The 16,723-nt window shown below is 39.9% G+C and overlaps 1 non-coding gene across 1 annotated transcript; it reads right to left on the bottom strand.

Moving 5' to 3' along the window:
* Positions 1–4,930: 4,930 nt before the first annotated feature.
* On the bottom strand, positions 4,931–5,037 carry LOC116666742. Its single transcript, XR_004323640.1, has one exon. It is a non-coding gene; the product is annotated as a U6 spliceosomal RNA (small nuclear RNA).
* Positions 5,038–16,723: the final 11,686 nt, after the last annotated feature.

Raw genomic sequence — 16,723 nt, forward strand, 5'->3', positions numbered from 1 at the left:
GCTTCCTCTCTCAGTCATTTTTGTTCTCTTGTCTTTGTTCAATTAGCCTTTGTTCACATTGACCCCTCTGCCTCGGAAGTCCTCCCTACCTGCACCCAGCAAACTCCCAGCCATCCTCTGTGACTGAGTTCAGGAATCATGTCCTAACCTCGCGTGATACCTTGGGCTCATCTTTGGCTTCATATTTTTACCTTTGTCCACAGTAATTTCTTTACCAGCCTATTTCTCCCACCAGTTCATGGAGATGAGGGGTTGCATCTTATTCAGTTTTTTAAAATTTCCTGCCCCTAGCTCAGTGATTGGGTTTTGGAGGAAATGCTGTAAAAGTTTGTGGACTGGAAGATGTTAGACTACTAATAAAAATCCCATTGTCAGATACATCTTTCTAAACATAGACTCGATGGCAACTTTTCTCTACTCAAAGATGTTTATTCTGAAACAATGAGGAATATATGCAGAATAAACCACAAGACTTGCAGCCAACTTCTTCCTTTCAAAACCGGGGAGAGCCTGGCTGAAGAGCTGTTTAACTCAGGTGACCTAAGGCAGGGCACCCAGAGGGAGAACAGAAATCATGAGGATGGAGAAACAAAGTCCCAGCTGGGTGACTATCTTGCTTTGTTAGCCATGTCTCAAAGGAACGACTGTGACAAGCCAAGTCTGCCTAGTCAATCCCATCTGCTCACTGGGAACCTCTTGGTGGAGCATCAGAACCTATTATGTTTCATGTGTTTCCTGTTCTGAGGAAATCAGGTGATGGTGCTTAGGTGGCCAGAAGAGATGTGGGCTTCTTCTTCCTGTCAAGTGACGACAATGACCTCAGGTGACAGAGCTGTCAATCATGACCCCAGGAGGCCATTAAAAACCTAAGAGACCAAGCCCCACTGTTAGGGCAGTGACTCCCAGCCCTTACATTAGAAGCACGGGGCAGCATCCACACCTCGCCACGTTCATGCAATACCCCTAATAATTGAATCAGAGTGTCTGGTGATGGGACCCAGGTGTCAGTAATGCTTAAAACTGTCCAGGTTGGTAGGGGTGGGGAGGGCATAGCTCAGTGGTAGAGTGCATGCTCAGTGTGCACAAGGTCCTGGGTTCAATCCCCAGTATCTCCATCCAAAATAATAAATAAATAAGTAAATAAATATATAAATAAATAAATAACCTAATTACCCCCCTGCAAAGAAATACTGAAATAAAATTGCCCAGGTAATTCCAATGCGCAGCAAGGTGGAGAAGCACTGCTGTGGGAGCGGTACAGGGCTGGGCAGAAGAGAGAAACTCATCAACCTGTCTTTTTTCTGGGCCAGATCCACTTCCTTCATAAAAAACAATTACTTACTAAGCTACCTTCCTCACCCCTCCCCTTATCACTGTATCACACAGTAGCGAATAAAATACACACAGTTCTATGTATCCTGGAGCCTATGGTCAAGCAGGAGAGCTAACCACGAATATTATAAATTATGGAAATTCTATGGAGAAAAAACCAGGGGGCCATGTGGAAAATAACTTATTTTATATTGATTTATGGGGAGGTGAAATTAAAGCTGAGACCCACAGAGCAGGAAGGAGCCATTTGGAATGGTGGGAAGAGCATCCCCAGGCTGAGGGGACCTCGTGTGTTAAGGCTCCATGGCAGGAGGATGCTCGGTGTGCCTACTCCAATCCAATATCTACCACAAACATCCTCTGATTACCTACTCTGTGGCAGGCAGAATACAGAGATGGCAGGCATGGTCCCTACATTTGAGAAGCTCATAATTCAGAGGGGAGATAGTGTGTAGAGAAATAGACGGCAAGAAGCAAAGTTTAGCAGGACTCCTGGGGGAGGAAATTTAATTCTACCCAATGTATGAATTGGTGTGTGTGTATGGGAGTGATCAGAGGCCTCAGTGGAGAGAATTAAGGCTTTGAATGATGATATAAACTACCTCTTTTTGTCATATGCTCTCTTTGAGATCTGTAGAAAGCATTTTCCAGATAGACAGGGGACAAAGTGCCACAGGCACCAGGGAGCACATGTGTAGAGGTATGGAGGCATCAGAGTGTTTGGCATGCTTGGGGAATGAAGAATTTGGCACATCTGGGGCTTTGGATGGGACCATGTGCTGTGATGAGGGTGTGGCTGGAGACAGGGAGAACTGACAAATGAATAACACTAGGGGCTCTCTCTGGTTTGCCTGGCATTAGGGGTAGCTAGAATGGATGATTCTCTGATCCCAGAAGAGGCTGCAAGTTCCACAGGACCTGAATAAGCTTTACTCTCTCCTCGGTCAGAGTTAGCTGTGCCTGACTGAATTCAATTTCCCATGGAATGGGGGCTCCCAGGGTCTCCACATGCTCAGAGCTGGCATCTCCCAGCAGTCCTCGTACACCTGGCACTTCAGCCTGTATCTCTTGGTGTCTGAGTCCCAAAGGCTTATCCTTTATTCCCCTTCCTGGAGCAAAGCCACTTTCAGATTTGCTCCTTACAAATGAAACACAGCAAGGGGTAGAGCCCGCTGATGACCTACTGTATGCACAGCTGAGCTGCAGACTAAACATCCCTCTCTGCAGGATGCCGAGAGGACAGGGGGCTGGGCACACCTGCTGGTCCTTCTGCCCGCAAGTTCCAGGTGCACCAAGTGATGCTTGCTGCTGTTTCTTTCAAGTTATTTTCACCATAAATGATGCTGGGGGCAGGGAGGAGGTGAAGATGAATGAAGCTGCATGGTTTGGTGGGGCTAAGTCTGGAAGGGTTTTGTGGGCTATGAAGCTTGAATTTCATCCTTAGGAGTGAGGTACCAGGGAAGGATTTCCAGCCTGGGAGGGCCTTGATCAGACCTGTGTTTTTGAAAGATTTCTCTGTTGGCTAACATCGAGGCTGGGCTGTAAAGGAGTGATACTAGATGATGAGGTTCACAGGAATGCTAGTTCCCCGAGAGCCAGCCGTTTTGTTTCTTCTGCTCACTACTTTTCTCCACGGTCTAGAATAGTGTCTAGCATGTAGTTAGTACCCAATAGATACTTGATGAATAAATGAGACCAATTAGGAAGCTGTTGCCCTGGTCCAGGTAAGAGATGATGCTTAAACTTGGTCAGTGGCTTGGGGATGAGGAGGAGTTAGAAACATTGAGACAGTTTGGAGGGAGGGTTTACGATAGGAGAGCACAGTTGAAATAGCAACTAAAATGGTTTTACTCCTTCCACCCAGCACCAAGGACAGAGAATTCAGTAGCCTGGCTGACAGAAGAGTGTCTTCCATCCTGGGGCTCAAGCTCCTATCCCAGGGAGTCAAGGGCCCCACGAGGAGCATCCTCGTCCAGGAGGTCTGGCGTGGGTACCACCCTGTCCTTGGTGGACTCTGTGATACCACGGCTTCCTGGTGCAGCAGGTGGAATTGTTACTGAATTTGCTGTACTGCACAATAGAAGACCTAGAGTTTCTGTCTCTGACTCATGTTTCTATTTAAAATGGAAAGGGATACTGTTAAAATAAAAGTTTCCTTTCGGATGGTTTCAAAACTCAACCTCCCATCCTGCCCAGGTTCCCTTTGATAATCCATGGGTAAGAATCCCCAAGTCTAGTCTGTACGTGGGCAAACTGTTGTTTATTCTCTAGCTTTTGTTCATAGGTTTGGTTTTTATGTTTTTCAAGGTAATTTGGGCTGATCACTAACCAGCAAGGCCACGAAAGTGCTGGCAGTACAGGTTTAAGGCATTTTTAAGACCTATGTTGGGCACTGCTAACAGTGGGTTCTAGGACTGCATGGTAATAATGACTATAGTAATGATGATCTCTCACACAGTACAAATCATTTAACAGGATCACTTAATTTATTCTTTTCAAAAACTGAAAATCTGGCATGTGACTGAAGACTAGCCTCCTTTTACAGGTGTGGGAGCTGCAACTCAGACACTGATTGCAAACAGACGGCCCATCTGGGGTCAGTATCCACACTTCTGACTTCTGGTCCAGCGGTCTATTTATTTCCCCTACTGTGAGCTGAGCAGTGTGGGAACTCCAGATTTTATTGACATGGTGGTTTGTGATATGGTTCCAGGGAGGTCACCTGACCTCTCTCTGCCTGGAAAGGGGGGAAACCTGTGATCCCTCTCCCTCCCTCTCTTCAAATTTCCAAGGAGGAAGAAGCTCTCAGTCCAAGTGGGAGCCTGAGCCTGGTTTGTAGGCAATGGGTGTACAGGTGGCTCATTGCCGTGTGCCCCAGGGCAGCAGTAAATTGATATTTGCTGATCTCCAAGCCTCTGGCAGAGATGGGGAGTGAGGGCTGGGAAAGTGACATTTCTGTAAATAATCACACCTGGTTCTAAGAGCAGAAGGATTGGCATGTCCTTGTAGCCTCATCAATTACCATCAACCTTTTGCGAAGGGAGCCCCAGGGGAAAGAATCTCTTCACACTCTTCTGATTATTTATAGACACCCCCTCCTGTCCTCACTCTGGGTGGAGTATGGTTTGCCCCGCAGTGGCCTCTTTCCAGATGTGTTTATATTCTTCCAGGCCCAGTGGAATGCATCTTTCCGCCCCACCACTAAATGGAGCAGAGACGATGCCCGACATTAGGACATAATAAAGATGTGGAAGGGAGACATGGAGCAGCATGCCTGAATTTCTCAGCTAGATTCATGTATCTTCTGGCAAACACTGACTGAATAGCCACTTTGCTGCTAAAGAAGGCAATTCAGCATAGTGATTCAATAAACATGCTTTGCAAGCAGATAGACCTGAATTTAAATCCCAGCTCTCCATTTACCAGCTTTGTGGCTTTGGTTAAGTTACTTAAAGCTTCTGTCTCCATCTCCTCATCTGTAAAATGGGCCAATAATACCTCCTCTCAGGGTCATTGTGAGGTCTGAATGCAAAGGGCTGAGCAGTGCCTGACACAGCAGGTAATGGGTATATGGTACCTATTCTTTTTTTTTTTAATTTAAACTATGAAACGCTTCATGAATTTGCATGTCATCCTTGCACAGGGGCCATGCTAATCCTTTCTGTGTTGTTCCAAATTTTAGTATATGTGCTGCTAAGCAAGCACTGGTACCTATTCTTGTAAGATACGATTTGCTACTCTGTGTGTGTGTGTGTGTGTGTGTGTGTGTGTGTGTGTGATTTGGATAGAAATATGTCTGAAGAAACAGAAGGCAGTGTAAGCAGTACAGGCAGGGAATTTTTGTTGAAAAAGCAACTGTTAAAACCTACAGAAGGAGAGCTCTCCATGGACAAGGTGGGTCAGAGAGGACTTCTTTGCAGAAGAGGTGACTGAGGTACCTGAGTATCAGAGGTATGTTATCGGACATGCCAGTAGGGTAGCCACCACCTGACTGTGGATTGGCAGAATATCTCAGACCAGCTTTTAGGAAAGGCTGTTTTAGCCTGGGAAGGAGGCTGGGGCTGCCAGGATCCTGTGTCAAGGCTTGGCAGCCTCTCCAGATGGAGAGCTTTGTTGGCACGCTACACTCTGAGTGGGACATTCGTTTCACAAGTAATCCAGCCCTAGCAGAAGTGCGGCTGCCTAAAAAGCACCCCTGCCCCAGAAAAGATACATTTTGGGGTAAATTTCTGCAGAATGGATTGTCCTGCTCAGTTCTCTCCTTTCAAACGGTCTACCTTCACTGAAATACAGTGATTACCCCATTGTGAACTTTTGTATTAGAAGTCATTACTACAAATACATAAATTTAAAAAATTAGACGTAATAGTACAAGGAACCCTCACGTACCTGTCACTCAGCCACACAGTAAACTCACAGCCACTTTCATTTCATTTATACTTTTCCTGCCAGACTGTTTCAAACACATCCCCCAAATCATATTGTTTCACCTATAAATATTTGTGTATGCCTTTCTAAGAGATAAGAACTTTTTAAAAGAACAATCTTATCATGAGTACAAGGAAGAAAATTAGCAAGTTCTTAATACCATTAAATATCTAGCTAGTGTTCAAATTTCCACAATTGTCTCCTATTTTTTCCAGATGAATCAGGTTCTAAATAAGAGTCACGCATTGCAAGTGGCTGGTATTTGTTTTAGTCTCTTTGATTTATAGATTCCCCTGCCCTCTTTTTATTCCCTTGCAATTAATTTGTTGAAGAGACCACGTCATTTCCTACTTCCCAGATAGGACTGCACCACTGTGGTGTTACCTACCTTGCTCCTTTGTCCCTTGTATTTCCCATAACATGGCAGCTCGCCTAGTGACTTGGTCTGATTCAGATTCATTTGTTATTTTCAAGGCTATATTGTAGGTACTGTTGTGTGCTTCCATCAGCCATCTCGTAACGACTGGTTGTCTCCTTTGTGATATAATGGCCATTGGTCCGCATTACCCAGATCCATGATTTCATTTGGGGATTTGAAAAATGGTGACATTCTAACTCTATCATTAGTTCCTCATTTATTACCTGGGCTATTCCCATAAAGAACTACTTTCTTATCAACTATGTGTTCAATTTATGACAGTTTAATCAGGAAAAAATGGGTTAAATGCTTGATTCTTTCCCTACACTTAACCAGTATTCAGAATTAGTGGGTTGGTTCCTTTACATCCTCCAGTGGTGACCAATGAGACTTTTTGTTTTATAGTATCATTAGGAAGTCATGGATTTAAAAATACTCCATGTGTTTCGACCCATTGCAACCAGTGTTCTCTTTGATTCTCAGGTTTTCCCATCTCTGGCCAGTGAATGGGCGCTTCTTTCCTGAGCTACTTCCCAATTTCTGACACAACCATGACCTTAGTTGTTGTTGATAGATTCCTTGCTTTTTGGAAAGAAAAGATGTCCAATCTTGGAAGTGAAAATATTTCTTAAAGAGAAAACATGCTGTAAGTTTATACTGATATTTTCAATTCAAATTTAGGATCACAGGGCTTTGCTTAACTTCTTTGATTTTATTATGCATCTTTTTCTTTTATGCTAAAAGTCTTGGTTCTTAATGACAATGGCATGATTGCTTATTTTCTTTATCCCTTTTTAAACACCTACACACATCTATTCATATCAAATCAATATCAAATGTATGATTAGTGAAAATATTATTATTATTATTGCAGATCTTAGGTACATCTTACTAGAGGCAGACATTTGAATTACTGTATTTTCAAATCATTTAAAATAACATGCTTCTGCATAATTAAGCCATCAATTCAGTGCACAGTTAGGGCCACTTATTTTATTTTCCCCTTGATTTTAGGAATTGCCTTTTTCATTCTGATTCAATGTTATTTATAACCACCTAAAACATTTTCATGGTTCTAAAATTGGGTCTAAAAAACAACATATTATTCAAAGAAGTCCAGCTTCTATCCCAAACTCATCTCTCTTTTTTCTCCTTTCCCTTTAGACAATTTTATTTATTTTATGGTTTACCCTTCCATAATTTTTACATAAGCAAAACCTTACATGCATACATATATACTTTCTTAGATAGATGGTAGCTTATTATATATACTTTAGCTCACCTTTTTTCCCACTTAGCATTATATTCTGAAAATCACACCATGGTTACTTATAGATGTTCCACGTGCCCTTCTATAGTTGCATTGTACTTAACTATTTGACTATGTCAAAGTTCATTCAACTCGTCCCCTACTGATGGACATTTGGGTTTTTGCTATTACAAAAATATGTTTTCATGTTTTTGTGTTTCTGTCATTGTTTCTTTAGGACAGATTCCGACAAATAGGCTTCCTAGGGTCAGAGTGCATACATGATTTTGCTAGATATTGCCAAATTCCTCTCCATTGGATTTGTGCCTTTTTGCATTGTTTCCAGCATGTGATGAGAGTGCCTGTTTTCTCAAAGCCTGGACAAAAGAGAATTTGTCCAACTACTGGGTTTTTGCCACTCGGATAATTGGAAAAATAGCATATTACTATATTTTAAATTTGCCTTTTATTATGTACACAATCAAGAGCTTTTCATATAGATAAAAGGCATTTGCATTTCATTTTCTGTGATTTGTCTGTATGTATCTCCAGCCTTTTTTTCTCTATATGATTATTGATCTTTTGTTCTTTCTTTTAAAAAGTTCTTTAAATATAGAAATACTAACCCTTTATCTATGATAAAAGTTGAAAAACTTTGTTATTTATAAGTCTCTTTACTTTCCTTATGGTGTTTTTTTTTCCTATGTAAGTAAACAGGTTTTTGTTTGTCTTATTTTCATGTAATAAAATTCATTAATCTTTTCCCTTATGACTTCTTGAAATTGAGTCAAAGGTAGGAAAGTTCCCCCTCACACTCAGATTGTAGAATAATTCAGACTTGTTTTTTTCAGTACTTGTATGGATCCTTTTAATACATTTAACTTTCTCATCCACTTGGAATTTATCTCGGTATACAATGTAGAGAATGAATACAATTTTATATTTTTACACATGTCTATTCAGTCAGTCCGTACCTTTGATTAAAAAGACCATCATTTCCCCCACTAATCTGAGATTTTGCCTTCATAGCATACTAAATTTCCTAATGCAGTTAGGTCTGTTTCTGAATTTTCTATTTTGTCCTATGAGTCTATACATGTAACACCAACACACATTTTTTTTTTAACTGAAGTATAGTCAGTTTACAATGTTGTGTCCATTTCTGGTGTACAACATAACGTTTTAGTCATACATATACATATATATGTTCCTTTTCATATTCATTTTCATTATAGGTTACTATAAGAGATTGAATATATTTCCCAGTGCTTTACAGTATAAACTTGTTGTATATCTATTTTATATATAGTAGTTAGTGTCTGTAAATCTTGAACTCCCAATTTATACCTTCCCACCCCCATCCCCCCAGTAACCATAAGTTTGTTCTCTATTCTGTGGGTCTGTTTCTGTTTTGTAAATAAATTCATTTGTGTCTTTTTTTAAGATTGCACATATGAGTGATATCATATGTTATTTTTCTTTCTCTTTCTAGCTTATTTCACTTAGAGTGACAATCTCTAGGTCCATCCATGTTGCTGCAAATGGCATTGATTTTTCTTTTTTATGGCTGAGTAGTATTCCACTATATAAATATACCACAGCTTCTTTATCCAGTCATCTATCAATGGACATTTAGGTTGTTTCCATGTCTTAGCTATTGTAAATAGAGCTCCTATGAACATCGGGGTGCATGTGTCTTTTCAATTTAGAATTTTCTTCACATATATGCTCAAGAGTGGGATTGCTGTATCATATGGTAAGTCTGTTTTCAGTTTTTTAAGGGACCTCCATAATATCCTCTATAGCACCACACACTTTTAATTAGAGACATCATAATATGTTTTAAAATCTGACAAGGCTATCCCTTTCTTCTCTCTCTCTCTTTTTTTCCAGCTATTTTCTTTTAAAACTTTTTCAGAATCTTCCCATCTTGGCTATTCTTGCTTATCTGTTCTTCCAAATGAATTTTATAATAAACTTATCTAGCTCTAGAAAGAAAATTAGTCATATTTTTATTGGATTATATTAAATTTATGAATTATGTTAAATTAAATTTTATAAATTAAGTTAGGGGGACCTGAAATCTTTGATATTGAGTCTTCCTACCCAAGAATATGATATATCTTTCTATTTATGCAAGGTTATTTTTGTGTATTTTTGAATTGTTTTGGAGTTTTTCTTCATACAGGTTTTGAACATTTTTTGCTAAATTTATGCCTTGGTATTTAATTTTATTTGGTTTTCACAAAGGGGGTTTTCTCTTCCAGTATAAACTGATTTTTATTTGTATATATCGACTTGATTTTTGTAGATTGATTTTATACTGTTTTACTAAATTTTTTGTTTGTAGTCATTTTACCTGAAACAAATATAATGTTATATATCAATTATACTGTAAGGGGAAAAAAAAGAATGAGGAAGCTAAAAAAATTTTTTTAAAAAAGGAAACAGGCAATTATTTTTACAAAGTCTTGTACCATTAACAATCCACCAACAATGTATGAGTGTTCCAGTTGCTCTAAATCCTCATTGACAATTGGTATTATCAGTCTTTTAAATTTTAGCCATTCTAGTGGGTATAGAGTAATATCTCATTATGATTTTAATTTTAATTTCTTTGATGACTAATGTTTAGCAACTTTTTTTGTGCTTATTAGGCATTTATATGTCTTCTTTTGTAAAGTACTTTTTGAAGCATTTGCCCTTTTATTGAGTTTTGGGTCTTTTTATTATTGATTTATTGGAGTTTTTAATATATTTTTGGTACAATTTCTTTGTCAGATATATGTTTTGCAAATATTTCCTCTTAGTCTGTGACTTACTTTTTTCTCCTTAATTCTGTCTTTTGATGAGCAAATGTTATTAATTTTGGTGAAACCCAATTTATTTTCTTTTTTATGTATATAATACATTTTGTGTCCTCTCTAGAAAAATTTTCCCTACCCCAGGGTCATAAGAATATTTGCCTATGTTTACTTCTAGTTTTGTTGTTTTAGTATTTACATTTAAGTCTATTTTTTATCTTGAATTAATTCTTGTATATGGTGTAAGGTGTTTGTTTTTGCTTTTCAGCGTGGATATCTGGCTGTTTTATTCATTGGAAAGGCTTTTCCTTCCCCATTAAACTGCCTTAGTATCTTAGTTAAAGATCAATTGACTATAAATGTGTGGATCTATTTCTCTTTTCTCTAGTCTGTTCCACTGATCGGTTTGTTTATCTTACACCAATACTACACTGCCCTGTTTACTGTATCTTTTGAAAGTTTTGAAACCAGGCAATAAAAGTCCTATGACTTTTTAAAAAAATTAACAAGACTGTTGTGGCTATTCCAGACCATTTTGCATTTTCATTTAAATTTTAGAATCACTTTTAATTTCTATAAAAAAAGCCTTCTGAGATTTTTTTTTAAGGGGTGTCGGGGAGATTTGTGTTAGTTTCAAAGGACTGCCATAACAAAATACCACAGACTGGGTGGCTTAAACTACAGAAATTTATATTCTCACAGTTCTGGAGGCTGGAGGTCCAAAATCAAAGTGTCAGCAGGCTGACTTTCTCCTTGGCTTGAAGACAGCTGCCTTCACGCTGTGTCTCCTCATGGTCTTTCCTCTGTGTGTGTCCAGATTTTCTCTTCATGTAAGAACACTGTCAGATTAGATTGGGGCTCACCCTAAGGGCTTTATTTTAACCTAATCACCTCTTTAAAGGCCCCATCTCCAGATACAGTCACCTTCTGAGATACTGGGGGTTAGTTAGGGCTTCAACATATGAATTTTGAGTAGGACACAGTTCAACTCCTAACAGGATTGTACTGAATCTATAGATCAATTCTGAGATAACTGACAGCTTAACAATTTTGAGCCTTCTAATCCAAGAGCATGTTATATCTCTCCACATATCTTAAACTTCTTTAATTTCCCAGAGACATTTTATAGTTTTCAGTGTGGAGGGCTTGCATATATTTTGTTAAATTTACCCCTAAATATTTATTGTTGCTATTATAAGTGTTATTAAATTTTTTCCCCATCATTTGTGACTAGTGTATAGAAATGCAGTTATTTTTGTATATTTACCTTGTATCTTGAAATCTTGTTAAATTCCCTTATTAATTAGTAGATTTTGGGGGTAGATATCTTACATATACAATCATTTACTTTCCCCTTTCCAATCTTTCTACCTTTTCTTCCTTAATTGCATTAATTGGAACCTTCAGTACAAGGCACAATAGAAGTGGTAAGGTTAGACACCCTTGGCTTATTCTTGATCTTAGAGGAAAAGTGTTCCATGTGTTACCAATAAGTATGAGGTTAATTTTAGGTTTTTCATAGATATCCTGTAACAACCTCGGTGGCTATGAAAATACACCTTTCAGATTTCCAAGTGTGGGAAGCTGAAAGACTGACAGCCTCAGCAGCTGCAACCTGAAATCCATCACTTTGTGCAGATGCCACACTTCTCAAAGCCTTCTCCCAGCCAGTGCCTAGGAGATGTGGGGTTTCTGTGGTAGGGGACATTGGCTTGAGCACTCCCTGATGGCTTTGCCTAACTCCCTACAACTTGCACTGGAGTTTCAGATGCTTCTGCACCATCTGCCTTCTTCCCCTTCTCCTTCACCTGAGGTCAGATTTGTATCATGACCTGACAAGTCTCTCATCCTCTTCCAGGACTTCTCATTTCCTCTCACAAGTGTTTCCTCTAATACATCTCTTGCATGTCTAATCCTGTCTTGGTGTCTGCATCTCAGAAGACCCATACTAATACGAAGACTGAAGAATTCCTGTTCTATTCCTAGTTTGCTGAGAGATGTTTTTTTCTTTAGTCATGAATATATAATGAATTTTGTGAAAGAATTTTTCTGCATTTACTGAAATGATCACATGATTTTTCTCCTTTTTTTTCCTGTTACACTGATTTCTTTTTAAAAGTTATACCAACCTTGCATTCCTGTGATAAACACTAGTTGGTCATGAAGTTTTATCCTTCTTGTTTGTTGTTGTATCTTACTTGCAATATTTTCAAGAGTTTTATATCTATATTCATGGGAAGTATTGATCTGTAATGTCTAATGTCTTCAACGAGTTTTAGTACCAAAATTATTCTAGTCTCATAAAATTAGTTTGGAAGAGTTCCCTCCTCTTTTATTTTCTAAAAGAATAAAAACTAAAAATAGGCTTACCATATGATCCAGCAATCCCACTCCTGGGTGTATATATGGAGGGAACTCCAATTTGAAAAGATACATGCACCCCAATGTTCATAATAGCACTGTTTACAATAGCCAAGACATGGAAACAACCTAAATGTCCACCAACAGATTACTGGATAAAGAAGCTGTGGTATATTTATATAATGGAATACTACTCAGCCATAAAAAGAACAAAATAATGCCATTTGCAGCAATATGGATAGACCTAGAGATCGTCATTCTAAGTGATGTAAGCCAGAAAGAAAAAGAAAAATACCATATGATATCTGAACTTATTTACAAAACAGAAACAGACTCACAGACATAGAAAACAAACTTATGGTTACCGGGGTAGGGAGAAAGGGGGTGGGGAGGGATAAATTGGGAGTCTAAGATTTGCAGATACTAACTGCTATATATAAAATAGATAAACAAGTTTATACTGTGTAGCACAGGGAACCATTATCTTGTAGTAACCTATAATGAAAAAGAATATGAAAAGGAATATATGCATGTATATGTTTGACTGAAACATTATGCTTACAACCAGACATTGACACAACATTGTAAACTGACTATACTTCAATTAAAAAAGTATATATATAATACAAAAAAAAAAGAGAGTTTTGTAAGATTAGCATTATTTCTTTGAATGTTTTGATAGAATTCATCAAGGCAGCCATCTGTGCCTGGGGTTTTCTTTGTTTCCTTCTCTGCATTTTTAGTCTTTATTTCTGGCATACTTTATTGTATGTGGAGACATTATTCTGCACACTATTCTCTTTTTTTCTTTAAATAACTTTGTGTGGGATTCAAACACAATCCTTTTTGTTGTTGTTCATGCTTGAAGGGCACGAGTTCTCCTATTCATTTTGGAGAGGAGGGTGGGCCAGGTTCATTTTCTTAGCTTCGTAGCTCTAGGGTTCACTGTGCTATTGTTATTTCCAAGGGTTCAAATATACACCTTATATATTCTAACACCTGTTGGCTCAGTTACACTCCCCCAGTTTTACCAGGAACTTTTCTTCCCTTTTCCCTAAACGCTTTGTCCTAGATAAATTAGATTCTGCTCTGAGTAATTTCTATTCAGTGTAGGCCTTTGTTTGGAAGGGAGCTCTTGTTAGTCCCAAGAGTTCATAGAACCCTGACTGCTCCTGCATTCTCTGACCTCGTGTTCATAACCTGAAGTCTGCAAGGCACCTGCTGTCATGGCTGCTTCTTCCAGACTGTCTTCCTGTTCCCTTGGGAGTCTCTGTTGACCATTTTGGGTTCTCTGAGTCTGAAGTTCAACATGAACCCCTCTGTCCCTCCTTTGCTCCCCCTGCACACTTGTTGATGCCACCAGGTCTTGGTGGTATCTGTGTTTTTCCCTCAACTGCTCATATTTTAGGGCTGGTGTGGATTCCATGTTTTGCTGTTCTGTCTGCAGAATTTTTATATTGCTACCTTATTCTCACTGTCTGTTTGGTGGGGTGATTAAAAAAAATTAAGAATTCCAACCCCATTGCTACCAGTGTCCTAGAATCCCTGAATATCCCTGGAAGTTTTATGGTGGAGATGGGGGTGAAGATAGCAAATTATATGCCCACCTGGGAGCTTAAGCAATATGTACAAACTGCCAAGAGTCCGATTTGATTTTGAAAATGTTAAGACTCTTGTGAGAAAGTACAAAAGACCTTTAGGATTGTTGGTGGCAAGGCCAGAACACCAAAATGAATTATTGTGAAATAAAAGTGGGAAGAAAAATAAGAAGCTTCTTGCTGAGTTCTTCTTGGTACCAGGCATTGTGCAAAGTCTTTTATATAAATTTTCTCAATGAAGTCTCTCAACCACCTTATAAGGCAGATACTGGTAGCACCCCTACATTTTCACTTTTATCACTATGTATTATCATAGGCCAAGTAGTATCACCCCTACTTTATAGTGTTGAAAATGAGGCATAGAGAGGTTGGTCACTTTTCCAGTCTCCCAAACTTCAAAGATGGTGCTCGGAGCCCTTCCACCATGCAACCTCCCATCAATTTGCAGTATATACACCAGTGGGGAAAGGAGCTGATTACTCTCATGTAGGGAATCACTCTCAAGAAGGTACCTAAAATCTTAAAAAAAAAAAAAAAAAAAAGTTTTTTAATGGAGTACTGGAAAATTGAACCTGGACCTTGTGCATGCTAAGCACACACTCTACCACTGAGCTATACCCTCCCACCCAAGAAGATATCTAAATTCTTGCTTGAGTTGTGGGGAGGGCACCATGTAACTTGTCCTGAGGATGCAATATAGCACTCTCCTTTCCCCCACAAAAAGAAAAACTTTTGAAGGAGTATTGTAAGAAAGTGGCAACTCAGTAGTCTAATGGCAGGAGGAGAGGGCCCTCCTCAGTCAGCAGGGCAGCCACGATGGAAGTGTCAGCGATGGCAAGGCCAGCCTGAGAAGCTTCGGTGGAGGTTACCTAGTGGCAGATAGGAGACAGTCAGGTGAAAGCATCAGGAAGGCTTCAGTTGATTTGGGTGAGAAAGTATAAGCCAGCCTGCCGTGCTGGAAATGTAGGGGTCCAGGTCTTTGGCTTCCAAGTGATTCTCTGGAGAAACGAAGGCCGTTGATGGAGATTGGTACCCAGAGGCAATATGGAGTAGGCATAGGGGGTCTAGAGCAAGGTGCCCGGCTTCATACTCTGGCTTTGTCAATTCCTGGCTGTGGGACATTTAGCACGTTACTTTACTTCTTTGTTTCTCTATTCCCTGAGCTGTAAAATGGGGGCAACAGTAATACCTGCTTCATTATGTTGCTGGTGGGATTAAATGAATCAACACATGTAAAGTACTTGCAATGATTCCTTGTGCCCAGTAAGTCTCTATATATGTTCTTTCCAATTATGATCCATCCTCATTATTTGTAGAATGTATATTTGCAAATTTGACTACTGGCTAAAATTTATTTGGAACCCCAACATCAATACCCACGGTGCTTTCATGGTCATTTGTGGACCCGTGCAGAATGGCCAAAAGTTTGCGTTGCTTATGTGCATTGCCGGCTGAGGCTGAACAAGGCAATGCTCTGCCTCCTTGTTTCAGCTCTCAGGCTGTAAACAAGTCTTTTTTGTGTGTGTGGTCTATTCAGTACCATGTTTCTTTTGCATTTTTGTGCTTTTTGTTGGTGGCCTCACTGTCTAAAATGCCCCCCCAAGTGTAGTGCTGAAGTTGACTGTTCCCAAGCACAGGGAAGCTGTGATGATCCTTACAGAGCAAACGCGTACTTTAGACAAGCTTCGTTCAGGCATGAGTGATAGTGCTGTTGGCTGTGAGTTCAATGTTAATGAGTCAACAATATACATTAAATAAGGTGTCGTTGCATAGAATCACAGAAAACAAACTTGGGTATTGATTGGTTGATGAGAATGTTGTGGCCAGAGGCTCACAGGAGTCTAAGCCTGGTTTCCCCTAGCACCATGGCTCTGTATCCGCCACAGCTTTACCAGCATAACTTCTGTGAATGACGAGAATCAGCAGTCTTGTCTCACCTGGACTCCCCCAGCCTACGCGGCCTGAGAAGTGAGACTTAGAGAAATGAGCACGTGTTCTTCCTAGGCGCTGGAACAGAAATGTTTTAAGCTCTGAACTGCATTTTCATATGATTCTCTGTTTTTCTGGACAAAATGCAGGGAGGACGTGGATGTTTTGGGAAACATCCCCCTGGGAGGTGGGAGTAGCTGCAGCAATGGGGGCAGGCCACCGGCCCTCTTGCTCGAGGACCGAAGCTGGACCCCTGACTGCCGTCCTCGGTGAGTCTGGAGCCGCTCCTGCTCGCTGATGCCAGGCGAAGTTTAATTCTGGTGCGGGACTGAGCTGTGCTCCCAGCCTGTCTCCTCCCCAGTAGGCTGACAACTGCCGCTTATGTGGCAAGTTTCAGGAAGCACCTGACAGATACCTGAGACAAAGCTGGATCCTAGTTATTAGGCCTCCAGATAACTGTCACTGTGTGCTCTTATAGCTGAGGAGAAATGTGTGTGGCATGTTTTGAGGCCCCTCTGAGGTTTCAGGAGAAAATGGACCACAGCAAGGTCACAAACAGTGTCTCAGGCACCGAAATGAAAAGAGTTTCTGGGATCTCAAACCG

The sequence above is a fragment of the Camelus ferus genome, chromosome 10, assembly GCF_009834535.1.
Source record: "Camelus ferus isolate YT-003-E chromosome 10, BCGSAC_Cfer_1.0, whole genome shotgun sequence".
Taxonomy (NCBI): Eukaryota; Metazoa; Chordata; class Mammalia; order Artiodactyla; family Camelidae; genus Camelus; species Camelus ferus.